This window comes from Protopterus annectens, chromosome 4.part1 (genome assembly GCF_019279795.1).
Source record: "Protopterus annectens isolate FY-2018-M chromosome 4.part1, PAN1.0, whole genome shotgun sequence".
In the NCBI taxonomy this organism is placed as follows: Eukaryota; Metazoa; Chordata; order Ceratodontiformes; family Protopteridae; genus Protopterus; species Protopterus annectens.
Window position 1 is genome coordinate 446942089 of NC_056734.1, and position 16969 is coordinate 446959057.

A 16969-nucleotide genomic window follows, 5' to 3' on the forward strand; every position below is an offset into this window, starting at 1 on the left:
ATGCAAATAAATAAATAAAAAATACTATAACTGATATAGAAAGCTAGAGCTAGCTAAGACTGGTAAGCATAAAGTCTCTCTCTCCTTCTTTAATTTTCAGCTGCTCAGAATATTTCAGCAAATAGGGAGGCCAATGCTGAGCACTTATAAAGACTCAGAGAAGCAAGAGGTATGTATGTATGCAGCACAAATGTACATTATTTTATTAAAATTATTGCTCTTCCATACATTACTAGCAAATTAAGCATGCATATCTTAATTGTAAAAGCAAACATGCATGGGTCATTCTGCAGCTCAGGGTAATTGTAGGAATCAAGTGTAATACTGGATTCAGATGTTGTGGGTTCAAATCCCACAGATAATTGCAGATTGAAAATATGTAATATTAATTTCAACAAAATTGTCATAAATGCCATGTTATTAACTTAAGCTGTATTATTTTTAAAAGCATATGTGCAATATATGCTTATTGCAAGGATTAGTTGGAACCATTCTCAGTCCTATTATGGATTTTAAAAAATTATAGTTAACATAAAAATAAAAATATATTTTTATTATACTAAATTATTGTATGTGACATATAATAGTTCTAATTATTTTTCTTTCCTCTTACCCAACCCCATATCTCTCTTTTATTTTTATGTGGGATCACACCATTATGATATTATAATTTTCTGACAACCAGCAAAATGATTCCCAGCACAGGGAGGTAGACCAACCTTTGTGGCTCAACCTGCTACACTCCAACAGCAGCCACACCAACTCCCAGCACATCTGGGATGTAACCTGGCACTACTGAGTCTGCAGTCCCTGCACTACCTGGGCCCTCAACATCAGGTAGCATTACCCCAGCAGCTGGTACAGTGGTACCCTCTGGGAGTACTGGTGGAGTTGGGGATGGATTTTGTCACTTGAGAGGAGCTGCCAGGCATGGTGTGTGAAGTTTTAGAATGTAGCATTGGCATCTGCAAAAATTGCTTGTGGGAATGCAGAGGAAACCCAAACATCAAATAATCCAACAGAAAGCTGAGGAAGGGGACACTGATGACAGTTATAAGGGTGAGTAATAGACTCTCACTGTCTCCATGATTGACAAGCATGTGGCTCCAATTTCCCCTCCTTATCTCTAATCATGATGTTCCCCAACCTTTTGTGTCCCTCATCATCCCTGTCTCTGTCTTATTATTTCTGTTTGTCTGTACCTGCTTCCTCACCTACCCTACTTACATGACTCTGACATTCCTCCCTTTTTTAAATAAAATCACAAAACTGGGCACCTGTCCTGCAAAAAAAAAAAAATGTCCCTTATATAGCTGTCCACTTTGCACATGTCTCTTCTCAACACATTTGATTCAGTCCAATTGGCTATACAACATGATTATGTTGTTGTCACCCATCCATTTTGTGGTGATGGTCCAACTCTATCCAATTTTCTATCCATGTTCATATTACACTGTTGAAGAAGTGGATAGCTATGGTTCTTTCCTGATTCCCTTCTGCACATTCCTATATCCCTTCATTTTTGTTCTTCCCCCTGCTTGCCCCCACCCCCATTTCACAAGTTTCCTATCTACCCAATTTTCACACCTTTAAGCTGGTCAAAAAATAGACTCACACACCACACACATGGCAGAAATGCCCCCCCCCCAAAATGCCCTTCACTTTTTGTCCTCTGCATTTTCACAGAATTTGGCACTGCACATCAATGTCAAGTGACAGTGAATGGCTCTTCATGTCCTATGGCATCATCCTCACTAGTCCAGTTATCTCTGCACAATGGTGCTTAAATGTGCTGTGCCAAAGGAACACAGAGTTAAAGCAGAGTAAAGACGCTACTTTGAAAAATTTACTCTAACAGTTATTTAGACTGCAGAATGTATAAATATGCAAATGCATATATGTATTGTTAACATAAAACACTTGACTTATTTTATATATTGCTTCACTGTAGTCGATGCTTTTCACATTTGTAGAAATTAACACAGTTACTTATGTAATGCTATCCTGACACCATGTATAAAAAAATAGGCTGACCTGGATTCAAACCCTGAGCCTTCTGTGTTCTAAGCATGAGTTCACTGCACTTATACCTTCTGCCGCAGGGAATGCTAGGCAATAGCTGTATTTCTTATAATCAGTACTGTCCAAAGTGCTGACAGTCATGCACTGCTGCTTAGTGTTTTTATGCAAAAGAAGGCAAACCAATACAAATATTTTTATTTTCCTATTTAAGCAGAAACCCGAGTTAGTTTGTAGCTTAACCACACAAACTGGGAAGGTATTAGCAACAGTTCTTAATGACATAAAAGTTATGACACAACATTAACAATAAAAATTACAGTATGAACACCCTAGTATCTGTCAGATACTTCTCCCATAGCATATATGCATAACTACTTCTCAAGTTCAAATTGCATTCATTAATTGTGAATCTTGCATGAGCAAATGCTTTGCCATCATTCATGCAAACCAGTTATTCGGCGGTGCACATTGGAAAGAGGCATGTTGTATGTATTATTATGGTTATTACCCAGTTATTCTTCATCCCATCGAAATCCCTGTAAAAACACAACCAAAAGGAACTGACTTGTTAGTGACTGAACACATATTTACTCAGACTCATGTGTGCTCTGCACCCATATACTTGAAAATTGATATGTCAATAATAGGTCAAATGTCAACTACACTACAAAAATAAATAGCACAACTGCATTGGGATATTATTTAAAGATTTATACTGACAATACATATTGATATTGTCATATACATGTCTTATTATGGACATTAATTCATCACAATATGAACACACGTACATCAACATTTGCATCCATGCTGATCACAAAGTGTGTGTGTGCGCGTGTGTGCATGTATGCATGTGTGTGTGTGTGTGTGTGTGTGTGTGTGTGTGTGTGTGTGTGTGTGTGTGTGTGTGTGTGTGTGAGTGTGTATGTGCTCAGATAGTTCACATTCTGGAAACCATTTTAAAATAGCATGTGAGGCACTCCTACTACTATCTTCTTCTCACCAGACACTGATGATGTCATCTGCTATAAAGAATTGTCTGAGACTACATCAATCACACTTGTGCCATGGCACTTGCATTGAGTACTGAGTTCTGTAGATAGCTAGGTAGGGGTTTTAGTCTCACTGCAGTCATCTGTTGTGTGTGTTTGTGTTCAGTTAGCTCACATCTTAAAGACCATTTTAGAACAACATGCAAGACACTCCTGCTGCCATCTTCTTACCAGACACTGATGATGTAATCTAATATAAAGTGTTGTCTGATGCTATGATAGTCATTCTTGTGCTGTGGTGCTTGTGTTAAGCACTGTGTTTTGTAGATAGCTAGGTAGGTGTTCTAATCTCACTGCAGTTAACTTAAGTGTGTGTTCATCTTTGTTTACAATTTTTTCATTGAGATGTGACACCACATCTATGTCAGACACTCCTCCAAATAACTTCTTATCAGCATACAATGATGCTATTAGCATCTATTAAGTGCACCTGTTAAAGCCAAACATATGTGGTGGTGCCAGTCTTACACTGTATGGAATCCAGCTTCTACACATGCACAGGTTTAATGCTCAAATCTGATCTCAGTCAACTGCTGTGTGTGATTGGTGGTATATTTTGGATCTCTTTTCATTCAGCTCCCAATCCAGTAAACCTTTAAAATAGCCCTAAGAATCTAACATCCCCTTTTTTACTCTGTGCACATAACATCCTTTATGAAGAAGATTGGAGGATGTCATCAAGTCAAAGATACATACATACATTGTGAAACCGAGGCCTTCCAGGAATATCTGCAAGCCAGCTCCAGACCACTGGATGTATGATTGGTAATTCTGTCATGGGGTGGTGTACAAGTCACATGGGGACAAAGTCAGTGTGTGATACAATCAAACACATACCCTTACTATCTTCCATCATATAGATACATAAATTGGTATTTAAATGACATTATAATGGTAACAATTTTATGTGATTTTGGCTATTAGCCTAGTAATGTCCTATGACCCCATGAAGATTGCACATGTAAATGTTGCTGTCATGTTATGTTGAGGTGTTGATGTTTGGTAGCCCTACAGCAGTGTATTCCAATCTGTGGTTTGAGTTAATGTATTGATGGCCACTGATGGCATTCAATTACATGTTCCTAAAATAACAGATGTAGTAATATGCCTCCTGAGAACTGTTGAGATAGGGTGACACTATGTATAATGTTTCCTTACTAAGGCATGTTTTTTGTAGTGGATTATATCAACATTATACCCAGTTCTCATTCAACCATTACAGTAGCACTTGCAGTATGGCAGAGATGAGCATGTATATACCTACTATCTTTAAATGCTCTGTGACATTCATCATTATAACATCATACTGACTACATGGGCACACACATCTTGTTTAATCCACATGTCATAATGCTGCTATATACACAAACATATAAGAAGTCCAGATTAAACTGCAACTTTTGTGACTTCATTGTAAGCACAATTGTGGAATACTATTGATGTGGTCCCCAGTAGCATTGTGTGACTGACAGCATTTATGTCAGTAACTATTTATTATGAACCACATTCACCTCATTTGTAATGTTTACATACATGGTATCAGGGCACTCACACATAGCTTTACAATGAAAAACATATATGCTTATTTGTGCAATTGATGTAATTATGTGACATTGGTAGAATTGTATGACTGTGTGAAGACTTCCACTGTGTGACATGTGATGCATACCCAAGTTTGCATTTGGAGGTGTTATCACAAATCATTTTTTTTTAAAAAGTGCAAATTATATGGGGAATCCACAACTAAGTGCAGAACTGTTTGTGGTTGGCACCACACATAGTCAACCATAGGGAATTGACAATCTGCTAACTGACAGACTTGGCTCAAACTTTCCTCTCCTCTCCACACTAGACATCACCCAAATTATACATGCAGACATTACCCTGCTTATTTACTTGTGACAGCTCATCTGTAAGCTATCTAAGGCTAACAATGTGGCATCAATGGACCCTGACAACATCCCAGGTTGCTTTAAAATAACTTGCAACCCTACCTAGCAGACAGAGTTGGATTCCTACTTAAACACAGCCTCCAGATAGGGTATGTTCTGGCAAAAGGGTGTACAGCAACAGCCATCAATCTGAACAAGAGGGGGCATCACCTGATCCAGGGAATTACAGACCAATAAGACTGACTTGGGTTATCTGTAAAGCAATAAAACGAATTATCATAGACCTTATCAAAAAGGACACAGGTAATCTCCTGACTGTGTACACAACCCATTCATTTATTAAAGATACATAATGTCTGGTAAATCTGTTTTACTTCTTTAAGAAGGTCATCAAGGGCATGGATGAGGAAAAGACTGTGCATCTCGCCTATCTAGATTTGGCCAAGGCATTTGACAAAAATCCACATTCAAGTACTACAGATAAACTGTGGAACCATAAACACATACTTTTTCATGAGGTAGCCAAATGGATCACTGTCAGGGCACATACTGTCAAAATGTGTGAATTTGCCACTAGCAGGAGGCCAGTGACCAGGGCTGTATTACAGGGTTCTGTACTATGTCCTTTCTTGCTGTGTATTTACTTCCCAGAAGTCAAGACAAACTTAGACAGCCTTTGTTTTACCAACTTTGTCTATCACTGCAAAATATGGAAAATCATTGAATCCATGAACACTATTGATATGCTGCAAAAACTATTAGTGCACAGAAATTAGTTGCACCAGAGCCATAGAAACACACTAAATGAACTGAAAAGCATAATTATTCCCTCTTGAAAAGCCAATACCCAAGCTAATTACAATATAGACAGCACACTAATTTGAGTACACCCAGTGGTACATGATCTGGGTACCCAGTTACATAGCAATCAGAATGTTGACCGCCAATCTGGAAATATAACACTGATAAGTATATTTTTGTCACTTTTTAACTTTTCAGAGTTCTGCACTGTCTTAATTGCTGCATACCATTGCTAGAATTTCCTTGTGTTCTGACTGAAGAGTGCTTCTCAAACAATCTGGAAATATAGCACTGATAAGTATATTTTTCTGCAATTTTTAACTTTTCAGAGGTCTTAATTTTTGCTTGACTGAGTTATTTATACATTTGCTGACATTGTTTTCTGTTTTCTGATCTGTTCTGAAATGAATTACCCCACACCCTATTTATGTGGTGTTGTTATAGTTCGTAGCTTTGCAGTTGTCTGACCCTACTGTAAATTCGATCTGGGATACTCCTCCCAGTCTAGTGCCATTAGCTCATTGTACCTAATACAGAGAGAACATTTGAGAAGGCCAACACACTTAGGTTCTTAACCTTGAATTATCTTCTGCTCCTCCTTTCTTCCTTTCCACTTTATTAAAAAAAAAACTTACTGTTAAACCAATCTCCTTCTGTTCTGACTGAGTGTGCTTCTCAGCTGATAAGTATATTTTTGGCACTTTTTAACTGTTCAGAGTTGAATAAAACAACAATTGAATTCAGTTCAGAATACATTTGAATAAATTGTATTTATTTAACCAGTATTTGCTTTAATACTGCTACACACTCAAGGGTGCTAGCTTGCACTGCACTTTAATTGTTTTTAGTGCTGTTTTAGCTGCTTTTCTGTAAAAAAAATCTAAGCTTGTTCCCTGCCTTTCCTGTAAGTAGTCTATTCCAGATACAGATTTGCTGTATCCAGGACTGTTTGTAAGCTTCTGAGCCCCCCAAGACTTTCTGTGTTGGAGGGAAGCTTTCTAGCTTATCAGTGGGAGTGGTAAGCACTAGATAGCCTATCTACCACAAGAGGAGTGGTTTCTGGCACAGAAAATGTAGTTTATTGGCTGTTTGAGCAGTTTTTCCATCTCTTTCAACTTTCTGGTTTAGAAGCCCACATGTTCACATGTTTCCCGCCTTTCCTGTAACGAGTCTAGTCCAGATACAGATTTGCTGTATCCAGGACTGTTTGTAAGATTCTGAGCCCCTTATGCCTTTCTGTGTTGGAGGGAAGCCTTCTATCTTATCAATGGGAGTGTTAAGCAGTAGGTAGCCAATCTACCACAAGAGAAGTGGTTTCTGGCCCAGAAATTGGAGTTTATTCATTATTTGGGCAGTTTTTCCATCTCTTTCAACTTTCTGGTTTAAAAGCCACATTTGCCCTTGTTTCCTGCCTTTCCTGTACTAGTCTAATCCAGATACAGATTTGCAGTATCCAGGACTGTTTGTAAGCTGCTGAGCCCCCCAAGCCTTTCTGTGTTTTAGGGAAGCCTTCTAGCTTAGCAGTGGGAGTGGTAAGCACTAGGTAGCCTATCTACCACAAGAGGAGTAGTTTCTGGCACATAAATTGTAGTTTATTGGCTATTTGGGCAGTTTTTCCATCTCTTTCAACTTTCTGGTTTAAAAGCATGCATTTGCGCTTGTTTCCCACCTTTCCAGTAACTAGTCTAGTCCAGATACAGATTTTCTATATCCATGACTGTCTGTAAGCTTCTGAGCCCCACCCCAAGACATTCTGTTTTGGAGGGAAGCTTCTACTAGCTTATCAGTGGGAGTGGTAAGTACTAGGTAGCCTATCTACCACACGAGGAGTGGTTTCTGGCCCAGAAAGTGTAGCTTATTGGCCAATTGGGCAGTTTTTTCATCTCTTTCATCTTTCTGGTTTAAAAGCCCACATTTGCACTTTTCCCGCCTTTCTTGTAAGGGTCCACTTCAAAATCTTGAAAGCTCATAATCTCAAAATTCAAAATACTGAGTCCAAAATCTTGAAAGTTCAAAATACTGAAAACTCAAAATACTGAATTTCATAATATCGAAAAAACTTTAGGATATCAACACTTACTATACTCCACCAGAAGTGCATAGAGAGACAAATAAAAGACAAAGCATATTAGTTTACTCCAAATATTAGCAGGGGGGCAAGCCACCCTGCACACCCATGTGGGGGTTGTGCCCCCACTACTTAAATATATCAACTCCATGATTGCACTTTACTACACTAAGATGAGTTATGTTGTACTATAGCTAATTAAAAGGGAACATGACTAAGGTTACAATAGGCAGTCATGAAACATGTAATGGTATGTTTGCCATATTCTTCTGTGGAGTACGATCTCGGAGTTGATATATTTAAGTAGCAGTGGATGTGGGGAGTGCAGGGAGGCTTGCTCCCCTACTTTTAGTTGGAGAAGTGTAATATGTTTTGTTATGTAGTTGTGCTGGAATATTGAAAGTGTTGGTATACTCTGTTTTTTCAATATTATTAAATTCAATATTTTGAGTTTTCAGTATTTTGAACTTTCAAGATTTTGGACTTAGTATTTTGAATTTTGAGATTATGAGCTTTCAAGATTTAGAAGTGGACCCTCCTGTAACTAGTCTCGTCTAGATACAGATTTGATGTATCGAAGACTGTATGTAAGCTTCTGAGCCCCCTAAGCCTTTCTGTGTTGGAAGGAAGCCTTCTAGCTTATCAGTGGGAGTGGTAAGCACAAGGTAGCCTATCTACCACAAGAGGAGTGGTTTCTGGTACAGAAATTGTAGTTTATTGGCTGTTTGGGCAGTTTTTCCATCTCTTTCAACTTTCTAGTTTAAAAGCCTGCCTTTCCTGTAAATAGTCTAGTCCAGATACAGATTTGCTGTATCCAGGACTGTTTATAAGCTTCTGAGTGGTGCCAAAGCCTGCTCTTCAATTTTTCCCTTAGATCTGCTAGTTCTCTCTAGACAACCCTCTCTTGTTACCTCCCAACACTCAGACTTGTGAGAGATGCACTTATATATCCAAATTGGAAGCCACACACTCTCCAGCCAAGACCGAAATAGCTGGTCAAGAGGAGAAGGTCATCACTTGCACCAGAACACATGGAACACATAGCCCTCCAGAACACACACCAGCATTGCCTTCATATAAAAACAGAAACCACACACACCTTCATGGAGTCTCTCAATAAAAATGTACCCAAACAGCAGAGACCTCCAGGGCAGAAATGCACTCAACCACCACAACACAACACTAATCTCGAGACACATAACTCTCCTAAACAGTGTGCCACTCAACCAAAGCCCCTAAGGCAAAACAGCATGCCCAACACACTAGTCATAGTTGACTCATTGGTGAGGCACACTGATGTCCCACTCATTAGGATGAATAAGGAGAAAATAGCAGTCAGCTGCCTGTCAGGCACCGGTATCCACCACATAATGCACACTGTCAGGTCCCACAACAACAGGTACAAATATGACTCTGTCATTGTACATGTGTGTGTGTGAATGACCTGAGACGTACCTCCCTGGACTACATGAAAAGAGATATGGAGTAGCTCTCGGAATATGTAGCCCAGGTGGGTATGTAGCCCTAAGCAGCATCCTACCATCACCCAGAATGATACCACAGTACAAGCAGAAAATGATTGATTTCAATAATTGGCTACATTTCTGGTGTCATTCTAAGGGGATCCAGTATCTGTCTGGGATGACATGATTGACAGACCTTGATGCTTTGCCAGAGATGGCCTGCATCTGTCACTCCTGGGTTTCTGGATACCGGCCAAGGCTGTTGCCACCACTATAGTGCCTTTTTTAGACAGTGTTCCAAAGATGAAATTACCACCGTAACAGCTACAAACAAATCCAGTCTGAGAGTCTTGCTGCTCAATGCTAGAAGTCTAAATCTCAAAATGCACTTGCTTGAAGCACTCCTTAAAATGGAGAATATCAACATTTGTGCTGTAACAGATACCTGGTTCAAGGCAACAGAAAGCACCCCTGCACTATCAGGCTATAACTCATTCCACACCTTTTGGCCCCAGAACTTGGACTGAAGCTCCAAAGGCAGTGTGTTTCCATATTCATAAAGGATGTGCACACCTCCAAACTGGTAGCCCAACATAACGCATCCGAGATACTTCAGGTGCAGCTAACACTGGGTAAGACAGCGATTCAGGTCGTAGCCTGCTATAGGTCCCCAACCATGTCCCAAGACTCACACTCCATGTTCCTAAGCACCCTGGAGAATATAAGGGTCCAATATAACACTCTCATACTCTGGGTGACTTCAACTACCCCTCCATCAACTGGGAAAACTACTCATGTACCAATACACTTGCCCAACGTTTCTTGGAATTCATTAATTCCAATGCCCTGGATAAGCTCGTTCTTACCCCCTCTAGAGGTAGCAACATCCTTGACCTGGTCATTACTAACATGGGTGACCATTGAGCTACACTAATAGTCAACTCCTCTCTGGTTAGATCTGACCACAAACTAATCACCTTGGAAGTCCACATCCCTCTCACCCCGCCTGCAAAGGTAACCACCATGAAAAAATTCTCCAAAGCTAACTTTGGGCTCCTAAAAACAGAGGTAGCTAACTTCACGGCACCCACGCAAATGGAGAATAGTTGCATGACCACCACATCATACACCAATGCACTGTACAAACACATACACAAATGCATGGATCTCGCCATACCCAGTAGAACCAAGACACTCCCCTCCAAAAAAAGGAAGCCAATCTGGTGGTCCCCTGCCATAAACAAACTCTACAACAAAACGTGGAAAGTGATCCGGAATAAGGTGAAGTCCCAAGACTAGAAAAACTTTCTTATCAGCCTCAACAAAAAGTCGAGATCCCTCATCAAATCCTCTAAAGCTAACTATGAAAACAGAATTGCAGCAGATAGTAAAGACAACCACAAGGCCTTCTATATTGATATAAAAATCTCCACGGCAATACCCAGATTTGCTCTGAGCTACTGCACAATGGTAACTCCTATACCGAGCCAACAGATATTGCCAATATACTGGTCGACAGATTCAGTGCCAATTTTACCCCCCCTCCAAAGGACCAATCACAATACCAGTTGATTGCCAGGCACCGAGTATTACTGCTGCCCAGGTTAAAACAGGACTGTCCAAGGCCAAGAATACAGCTTCTATGGGACCTGGTAATATCCCTGGCTGTATTCTACATGAACTATGACACGAACTGGCACCTCACCTGTGTGCCCTTTTCAATCACAGCCTCTCCTCTGGCTTTGTCTCTAACAAACGGTGCACTGCTACAGTCATCCCTCTCCACAAAGGAGGAGCGACTAGAGACCCTGGGACCTATCGCCCCATTAGCCTGACGAGTCTGATATGCAAAGCTATGGAACGCATCATCATGGACCTAATAAACAAGGATATAGGGAATCTCCAAACTCTGGATCCCACACAGTTTGGTTTAGTGAAGGGTAGCTCATGCCTGCTCAACTTGGTCAACTTCTTTGAGTCAGTCACCAGAGCTATGGATGAAGGCAAGGTGGTTCATACTGCCTACGTTGATCTGGCCAAGGCCTTTGATACCATTCCCCACTCAGGAATCATAGAAAAACTCACTAAGCTAGGCATCAAGCCCTATATCACTAGGTGGGTTGCAAACTGGTTCACAGATATAACCCACAGTATGAAAGAAGCTGACTCCAATTCAGATTGCTGACCAGTCATGAGTGGAGTCCCACAGGGTTCAGTCCTGAGTCCTCTCCTGTTTGGTATCTACTTCTCTGAAGTCCAGGCCAACATGAAGGGACTTTGGCTGACAAAATTTGCAGATGATTGCAAGTTGGGAGCTATTATTACCTCCCCAAGTGATGTTGACATCATACAGAAAAGCCTCACTGAGACCAATGACTGTTGTCAGCACCACGACCTTAAGCTCAATGCCAAAAAATGAGTCATCATCCCCCTTGGGAAAAACCCAATTCCCATGAATTACCACATCAATGGTAGTCCACTGAACACAGAAGGCGAAGAGATCTGGGAGCAGAGGTTGACAGCAACCTCTCTTTTGACCACCAAATTGCCACTGTGGTCAGAAAGTCCTTCTATGTGGCACATCTCATTACTAAAGGTTTTTCATCCAGGAAGAAAGAGGTCATTGTCTCCCTCTATTCTTCCCTCATTAGGCCAGTCATCGACTAGACACCTGCAACAACTGAAGAGGCTGCAAAAGTACCTCACAAAGAGGATCCTAGGCCTTAAACACTTGTCCTATATGGACAGCCTTAAAAAACTCCAACTATGCTCTGTCTCATATCGCCTACTTACAGGTGATCTCTGCTTGAGTTACAAAGCCAAAAGCCATGTCTGACCAAGATCTGTTAGAAATGTTACATCTAAAGAAATCCCAATCCATCGACACCACATGCTACAGAGACCTCAACCTCATTACCACAATCAACAGAACATGCTGGAAGGATGGGTTCATAACCCAGAGACTGCCCATGCTATGGAACAGACTTCCCATACATGTCAAGCAGAACACCTCACTGGCCCTTTTTAAGAGAAATCTTGATGAGTGGATGGAAAATAGAAAATTCACTCCGGGGATCACTCCAGTGGCTCTACTCGACAGACGCACTGGGAACTAAAGTCGAGTGGCACGATACCAGGGTAATCCTATGGGCTAGGCTTGTAAAGGCTCCAGGGCCATTAGCCTAGTACACACCTATGAACCTATGTGTCCACAGTGGGGACCACAGCACATAAGTATGGGCAAGCCATCCACAGCAAAGGACATTATAATGTCATTGTACTTGCCCTCATCACACCAGTAATTTAATTGATACAATGCACCCTTTTGGATGTACCTCAAAACTCATATGCAACAGCTGGACCAGCACCAGAATTTCTGCACAATGAATATGCATGGTGTATACAAGAAATCATATGCAAAATGATTTGCAGCCCTATCACTGTATTATATCTAGAACAGACTACTAAGGGACAATTATGTGTCTGGCCTACAGGGCACCCTATAATCTGACCTTGATGGCAGTGTTACACATTAATGCAAACTTCACAAGTGTAACTAGTTCCAAGGATGTTAACCTAGCCTCTGACCTAATAAATCATGTTGGAGAGATAGATACATCTCTCAGACACTAGCCCTTCTATGGGACATGCTTGCCATTCATGCAAAGCAAAGGCCTTTCCTGACCCTCTTCAACTGCAACATAGATCAATGGATGGTTAATCATGATTGTACTCCTGGTATTGTGCTCATGTCCCTCATGGATAGAGGTAGGTGGTATTAGTTAACATAGTATGGGCATATCCCTGTGTGAACACTGTTCACATAGCTATTGAAAATTGTGTACATCATGTTAAATATGACTAGGCTTTTATGGGATCTTGGGACTTTAGCCTAGTACTCTAATATGCACCTATAAACCTATGAAGTTCTATTGTATCCCAGGTACAGCTATAGTGTGACTGTGAAGCATCATGGACATACCAATACATCACATCAGTATTACTGACTGATAATTTGCATGATCACATATGCGTGCATGTCATGATTTCATAGTAATATAAAATTTTCCATAGCAATGTCAGGGTGAAAGTGTTTGGCACATGTCTTGGGTGTATCTATAAAAAAGATGAAAGATGAAAGGAGGTTCAAGTCCACTATATATAGAAAAGAAACCTTTTCTAATTTGTACCTCCATTTTACAAGTGCCCACCCATATAAACAAAAGTGTAGTAGAGTGAAGGGACAGTTTATAAGAGCCTCTCGGATTACTTCTGAAGAAAGTGATTTTATAACAGAATGTTCTTATATTAAAATGTTTTTAGAACGAGAATATCTAGAAAGACTTATTGAGGGAGTAGTAAAAGAAGTGAAGGAATGCTGAGAAACGTAATACTTCCCTTTACTTGGGAGAAAAGAGGTTACTTTAAGAAAGGTTGGTTGTTCTGAAAACAAAAGCCTGAATAAAAATTACCAATGGGATAATAATCAAGATTATAGAGGATTTTTTTATTATGAATTATAATAGGGATAGTAATGCTATAACCAATATTATGTGCAAATATTGGGAATTATTTAAAAGTTTTTCTGAGGTAGAAAATTTGTTCAAGGGCCATATAAAATTTATATAGAAAAAAATATGAATATTAAACATATATTATAGAAAAAAAACATGAAAAGTCAAGACAATGTAAAGAGAAAAGAAAGAGCTTATAGATGTGGAAGATGTGCATAGTGCACAAATATTAGTAATACCAGGCATATATATATATATATATATATATATATATATATATATATATATATATATCCCCAGTAGAGATAAACTGATACAAGCTAAAGATTTAGTAATTGTGACAATAAGGGGCTTATATATCTGGCTATGTGTGGCAAATGTGGGGCATTTTATGTGGCTAAAACTGAAAGGGTTTTGAAAAAAAAGAATCTATGAACATTATTATAGTATTTCTACTTTAAACCAAAATAATGCCCTATATAAGCACACTTTAATTTGCAAAGATTGGAAGTTTTCATTTTTCATTTTGGAATTAGTACCTATAAAATGTTAGAGGTGGCCTTTGGAAAGAGAAAATAGAATATAGAGGAACATATTGGCAAATATTAAGAGCTAATGAGCCCCCAGGATTAAATGGCAGTATTTCTATAGTTCCATTATTAAAACTAAGGGCGGCTAGGTTGTAGTGTAGATCATATTATTAAGTATTTTTAACATGTACATTTACATTTTAGGCATTTGTATATTAAGATTTTAACAATTTTTAATAGTTTATATATATATATGTTGAGCATAATAACATATTATGGTTTTACTGGCATAATTATTTTTATTTTATATGTAATTTTGAATCTCTCGTTTCTGACCAGCTGCTTTAGCTAATATAGTTTTTTGAATGGTTTCATGCACAAGTAGAAAAATGAACATACGTTTCTGAGTGTGAAGCTCGTTTTGTGACTTTTGTTAAAGCCTTCATCCTATGTTGTTTTTGAATATTATTTGTAGTTTCAGTATGTTTGGTTTAGACAGAACTTTTGTTAATGAGAAACCAAATTGATTAGGTGAATGAGGAAGTGATGGTTCTATTGTTTTATTATTATGTATTTGATGGGTGTATTTAAATTGGGATGTGATTAATTCATTATGTCTGAGGAAGTCTCAATGGGTTTGTGATGAAAAACTTGGTGATTAATTTTAGCATTTAGTTTACTTAATATTTTTATAGTTTTTGTCTGCGAATAAAAGTGTTAGAATTTTTTACTTTGCCGATGCTTGTTGGTGCTTTATAATGTTGCCTCTACAGTCTGGATTGTTAGTTTTATTTGTTGGCACAGGTTGTGCACTGGTGGTTTCCTTCTCTTTTTGGGTACGTCTTGGGTTTGACGTGCTGACAGAAAGTGTACTCCATGTATTGTTTGGTATGTGAACAATATCACAGTGACAGCTTTCTTGCTCATTGAGGCTAGACATTACAGTGCTGTAGTTCCTTTGCACATGAGCATAACTGATGTACTGCCATGAGTCTCACAAAGTGTTGTACCATTCATTATGACAGATCACCTCTGAATTCAAACACCATTTGAAGATGCTGCAGACAGTTTACATTGCTATTACATGTGGCAGAAGCATGCAATACACAATTGTGTCTAGGGAATCTAAAATATAATAGTGTGTTGTTTTTAAGTGTTGCCATCCATATGGCCGATACCTATGTCATCCAAGGATGCTTTACTCAATTGTATCACTTTTGGCACAGTGAGCTCCCACCCATCTTGTCAGCCATGCATAACTATTATTTGTGATGCATAACCATTAGAATGCTGACACTGCAGACTTCCCTTCAAGGTTCTACAACATGCATGTGTGATACTTCTTTCTGTGATGCACCCAGGATATACACATCTCATTGACAACATTGATGGCATGGGTGAAATTCTTGAAGGTGTGGACTGCGGCTTATGTTTCATGCAAACCTCTCAACTGGCCATGATTGCCCCTAAGTTAAACTACAGATGTAACATTGTTCCTCTTAACACTTCCGAAGGGTGGTAATTTGTGAGGAAAGTGTATTGAATCATTACAGCTGTACACGTGTGCTGCTGCAGAACATGTATAGTAACTTAGAATCACATATTTTATGTCAATGTCACTGATTAATGGTGGTATTATTCTTAAATTGTTCATGCTTGTGCCTGATTCTGTCTAATGTTGTTCATGAGCCTGTTGCTATATGTCACTGATTGGTTGAGTGCTATGCTGACATTTCAGTCATGTTAAAACAACTCATTTTACACACCTTCACAATATGTACATACCTATTGTATATACAGTCCTTGCCAAATGTCCTCTCTAGTGATTATGTCAGGATGTTTCTGTGACAAACAGTCATCTCCTTTGTTATATAACCTTATGTGACAGTCACATAGTATACTATAATGTGTAATGATACCATGTCTCACATGTCCTCCTCCTCTTTCTTCATTCCTAACATTCATATGTGTGGCCCTTTTCAATATGCACACTTCCCCAGACTATGTATTTATAATTCATTCTATGTACCCTTGGTGATCAATGTAGAACCTAGAATCCAGGCTTTCTTGCTAACAAGTTAGTTCATCTGATACTAAGCAGGTTGTCAGCATGCACACCTCACCTCCTGTACCTACCAAACTAACAACACACAAACCTACATATGTGGAAGTCCTTACCAGCATTTTACCTAAACATCAGAGCCCTCCCAAACACAAACACAAGCACAATTCACACAATACATCCTCTGCAGAACATAGTTCACATAATATATCACACACCAGTGTCTTATAAGTCAAGTCCCTAAGGCATAACACAAAAACAAACATCTTAGTCATAGGAGACTCAGTTGTGAGACACACACATATTTCCCTCTCACCAGGCTGGATAAGGAAAAAGGTCACCATCAATTGTCTGTCAGGTGCCAGGATCCACCACATAACAAACAAACTCAAGTCCCTCAACAACAGACACTGTTATGACTCTGTCATAGTCCATGTTGATGTAAATAACTTAAGACATACCTCACTGGACTATATGAAGAGAGACATGACTGAGCTCTCTGATTATGTGTCTCAGACAGGTATGTCCGTAGTCTTAAGCAGCATTTTACCTTTGCCTAGGATGA